This window comes from Grammomys surdaster, unplaced genomic scaffold (genome assembly GCF_004785775.1).
Source record: "Grammomys surdaster isolate TR1022 unplaced genomic scaffold, NIH_TR_1.0 1087, whole genome shotgun sequence".
Lineage (NCBI taxonomy): Eukaryota > Metazoa > Chordata > Mammalia > Rodentia > Muridae > Grammomys > Grammomys surdaster.
This window is the reverse complement of record NW_021605506.1, coordinates 3399067-3404011: the sequence shown is the minus strand read 5'-3', so window position 1 is coordinate 3404011 and position 4945 is coordinate 3399067. Positions and strand designations below refer to the sequence as shown.

Below are 4945 nucleotides of genomic sequence, written 5' to 3'. Positions count from 1 at the left end.
TATGTGTGTGTGTATGTGTATGTGTGTGTGTTTGTGTGTGTGTGTGTGTGTATGGGGATGTGTATTGTGTGCCTGTGTACTGTGCTAATGTGTATACAAGGGCATCTACCATTGTGTGCACACTGAGGCCAGAGGAGAATATTGTGTATTCTATTCTGTTCAGTCTTTTTGCCTTGATGCAAGATTTCTCACTGAACTAAGAGCTGACAAGCAGCCAGGAAATTCTAGTTATCCTTCTGTCTCCACTCCAAGCAGTTCTGGAGTTACAGACACAGAGTCACACCCAGCTATTTATATGGATGTCAGTGATTAAACTCACTGTATTTTGGGATTCAAAATCTTTCATTTGATATTTTTATATTTTTCATTTTCTTAGTAAGACTTTATATGTGTTACTAAGACCTTCTTCTTCTTTATTCACCTGTTCTATTTTATTTTTTTGAGATAGTTTTCATTGTAAAGGCTGCTTTAAAATTTGTCAGATGATTCTAACATCTCCATCTTCGCAATGAAGACTACCATCAACAGTCTCTTTTGAATTCAATTAGAAGTTACATAACAAGATATACTTTTCAGGAAAAACTAATATTTTAGTCATTATGTTATGTAAATGACATTTAAAGATTCCACTTTCAATGAATTCCTTTGACTCAGGCTAAATCGGGTACACAGAGGTTTATCCTCAATAACCCTACGTAGGGGATATAACTTAAGGTTTCCCTAGCCTTTGTCAAAACTAGAAAATGAAATTCTACTTGTTCTTGCCAGGCAAATAGAAACCCAACATCCACTTAGGTTTTTGCTTATAGCTATCTGGCTAAGGCAGGTATGAAAAATTCATTGCTGATCCCTCTGTGAGCTCCCAGTCACTTTCAGTGAAAGCTCTGGGATACCATCCTATTTAGATTTTACTGCTGTGAACAGACACAATGACCAAGGCAACTTTTATAAGGAGAAAATTTAATTGGGTGGCTTACAGGTTCAGAGATTCTGTCTATTATCATGGAGGTGGGAGTATAGCAGTGTTTTACATATTTATCTGAAGGCCTCCAAGAGATGACTGGCTTTTAGGCAGCTAGGATGAAGATCTTAAAGCCCAAACCCACAGTGATATACCTACTCCAAAAGGAAACACCTATTCCAACAAGTCTATACTTCCTAATGGTGCCACTCCCTGGACCAAGCATATAGAAATCATCATAGCTGCCCATATTAACAACCAACTGTAAAGTAAATCCTTACTTTCCATATGGCCATATTGACATCATCTCTGCAGTGAAATGACAGCTTCATCATTGCTCTTGAGTGAGCTACATGCCTATGTCTTCATCAAGTCTTTATTGATAACTCAAGGAAAAGAGTCCATAAAAATAGAATTCTTTGATTCCTGGGAGTAGTTTTTCTGATTTCAGATATACTTTCCTTGTTCTTCACTAAAAGTATGAGAATAAGACCTTGGGACATGTTGGTACAGCCAAGCTAAGAGGAAATGGATCTTCAGTAATTCTGTACTATTTACATTTGATAGGCACTTGTCTTTCAGTGTTCTGTGTGATACTGTACCTTTTGCTAAGCTATGTCTACATGAATGGTCATGCCAAAGATCAACAATTTTCTTTGTAATCTAATAATTCAACTGTCTGGATAAACTGGACTATTTAAATTACCTAGTAGGCACCTTTGGTTGATAAACATAACTTGTAGTAGATATTTTATGTTTAGGAGTTCGCTGTTACTGCATCACTTAAAAATTACTATTTGATTCTAATATATATATATATATATATATATATATATATATATATATATATGGCAAATTTGAGGAAATTTGTATTTGTACAAACAATGTCATCTTTTTAAAAGATGTGTACCATGTTACTGAGTCCTTTAATTTGGAATATTTATGATGGTGTTAAGAAGATAGTAGTCCCTGACTAGTTCTTGAATTCTGGGTAATAACATTTGACCATCACTAGGCCACACTTAAGATTCAAGTAAAATTTCCAGCTTACTCATGAAAGTGTAGAGTACCCATCTTACTTGGGTAATCATTGGCTTTCCAACAATATTAGTAATTGCTAAAACAGAGGATGCTGATAATTTGAATGGAAATGATCCCCCTCTAGGCTCATATGTTTAAATTCTTGATATCCAGTTGGTGAAACATTTGGAGAAAGATTAGGTGATGTGGCCTTGGAGCAGCTGTGTCACTGGGTCAGGCATTAATGTCTCAAAAACCTAGTGCCATTCCAGTGCAGTCTCTCTGTCTCACGGCTGTGAACCAAGATGTGAGCTATCAACTGTCCTTTCACTCTGCCCTCTGCTCATACTACACCTGAGACAGGGAAAGTCTAGCTATGCCTTAGGTAGAAATTTTTGTGCTCTCTAAGACTATATCCTCAAAGAGAGGTTCTATACACACTATTCTAGAAAGTATCTTTCGGGCTCGCAGCGTCTCCGCCTGGCTCTCCTCAGATTGAGTCTGGTCTCGGAGGCCCCCCATCTGCACCGCTTTGTCCCCGCCAGCACTGCTCAGTCGGAGCCCGACGTCCCACTCTTATCAGCACAGCACCGAGCCTGCGGTCATGAAGTTGGCGAAGGCTGCGATGCCCAGGAAACCTGTAATAAAAAAAAAAGGATCTCGGACAAACCTTAAAGATCCAGCCGGGCAAGTCATGAGATTTGCTGAAGTAACCCAGGAAGTTAAAGTAGCGAGACCAGTAGACAAGGTGATATGTGGCCTGACACCAGGGAGACAGTACAGAAACCTGCCTCGGGGAGGCCCAGTTGGAGATGAACCTTTGATGACTGAAGTGATTCTACAGAACTTCCCACCACTGCCCCCTTGCAAACTTTTGGATATCAATGATGAGGAGACCTTTCCAAACATGATTGACGCTTTGGAGAAACGGCGTTGCCAACGACAACTATGGATTGAGGACCAATCGATGTGTAGCTTTCAAAGCCTTACTAAAAACATTTGACAGTTCTCTGTCAAATAAAGAAAACTACATTCAAAACTAAATGAAAAAGAAAAATTCATCTCGGGACAGAAATCGAAAATAGAACGACTGGAGAAGAAAAACAAAATTTTGGAGTACAAGATTAAGATTTCGGAGAAAACGACTATAATCTATGAAGAAGATAAGTGCAATCTGCAGCACGAACTTGAAAGCCAGAATCAGAAGCTTCAGCGGCAGGTTTCTGACAAGCGCAGATTAGAAGCCAGGTTGCAAGGCATGATGACAGAAACGTCGATGAAGTGGCAGAAGGAATGTGAGCATCGGGTGGCAGCCACCCAGCTAAAGATGCAGAATAAACTCTGAGTCAAAGATGAAAAGCTCAAATAGCTGAAGGCCATTGTGACTGAACCCAAACCTGAGAAGCCAGAAAGACCCTCCTGGGAGTGGGACCAGGAGAAAATCATTCAGAGATATGTCTCTCCTTTGCCTGTGCCTCTTTCTAGTAACAGTATTGCTCAGCTTTCCAACAGCCAGCAACTCATGAGCCAGCCACAGCTCCACAGACGCTCTAACTCTTGCAGCAGCGTTTCTGTAGCTTCCTGTATTTCGGAATAGGAGCAGAAACTATCTCCATTCAGCACACCTGTCAATGTCACCTTTCTTGCAAGGCATAGGCAGCAGGAGCCAGGACAAAGTAAAACATGTGTCGTGTCAGACAGAAGGTGAGGGATGTACTGGACTGAAGGCAGGGAGATGGTCCCTACATTCAGCAGTGAGATAGGCGTAGGAGAGGACCACTGCCGCAGGAACACACCAATTCCTGTACGACACAGAAGGTCCCACTCTGCAGGTGGTAGATGGGTAAATCATAAGCCTGCTTCTAATGTGCAAACTGAGACAGTCATGGGGCCACATGTCCCTAACGCCATCACAGCCTGTTGCAAATGAAAAGGCGATAGCTAAGTGTGAGAAGTACATGCTGACCCACCAGGAACTAGCCTCCGATGGAGAGATTCAGACTAAAGTCATTAAGTGCGATGTATATAAGACGAGAGGTGGTCGACAATCGGTTCAGTTTACTGATATTGAGACTTTAAAACAAGAATTGCCAACTGGTGTCCTGTTGCTGTTGAAACAAGGGCAGGATCTCAGCTGGGACCCGGATATCAGCACCACGCACAACCCAAGCTGCGCTGAGAGCACATGGAAAGAGATGAACTGGGACTGTCTTTTTCTTAAATTTGACAAGGCATATAATACACAAAACATGTCGAATGCTAGCTCTTTTTAGAATCATAGAAAAGGCTTGGTTGGCTGCAAGATACCACAGACTCTAGGGATGACAGCATTTTGTGTCATCTTACCTAATGGGTCTTATGAGTTTATATAGGGGCGCAAGAAACCTTGAACTGACAGCCCTGGTACCAGAAGACTGTTTTTACTCCTGTTGGTGATTTATCCAAAGCTGTGCCAGACGCAGTGTCTGAGTCATCTTGCAGAAGAATGTATCTAGATCACATTGCCTTTTTAATTGTGACTTTTCCAACTATTCTGAATATTCTCTAAGGTTTTATAAAAAAACAAACAAATGCTGCTATTGATTAGCTGCAAAAAATGTACTTTAGACATATTTAACAATTAAGACTTTCAAAGTAAAGATGGCGATTACCCAATGGTAAAACCATTTTAGAAAGTTATTTAGAATTTTGTATGTATATATTCACTTCCAGCTGAAATAAAAAAGCACTAAGAATTGAAAAAAAAGAAAATATCTTTCATTAAAAATTGAAAAGAAGGAACACAGGCTTTTAAAAAGCTGACAAAATTATCTATTCAGAATAAGCATTAGATGAAGGAGTCTCACTCTGTGAACAGCTATGATCAGGTCTGAGAAGGGAGAACAGTAGATATAAAGCCTTATATAACATACAGCATAGGATGTGAGTCACTATGAAGGGAGAGCCTTCTTTTTAAATCATGAG

General features: G+C 40.1%; 1 pseudogene; it reads left to right on the top strand.

Moving 5' to 3' along the window:
* Positions 1-2585: 2585 nt before the first annotated feature.
* LOC114634744 lies at positions 2586-4160 on the top strand (annotated as a pseudogene).
* Positions 4161-4945: the final 785 nt, after the last annotated feature.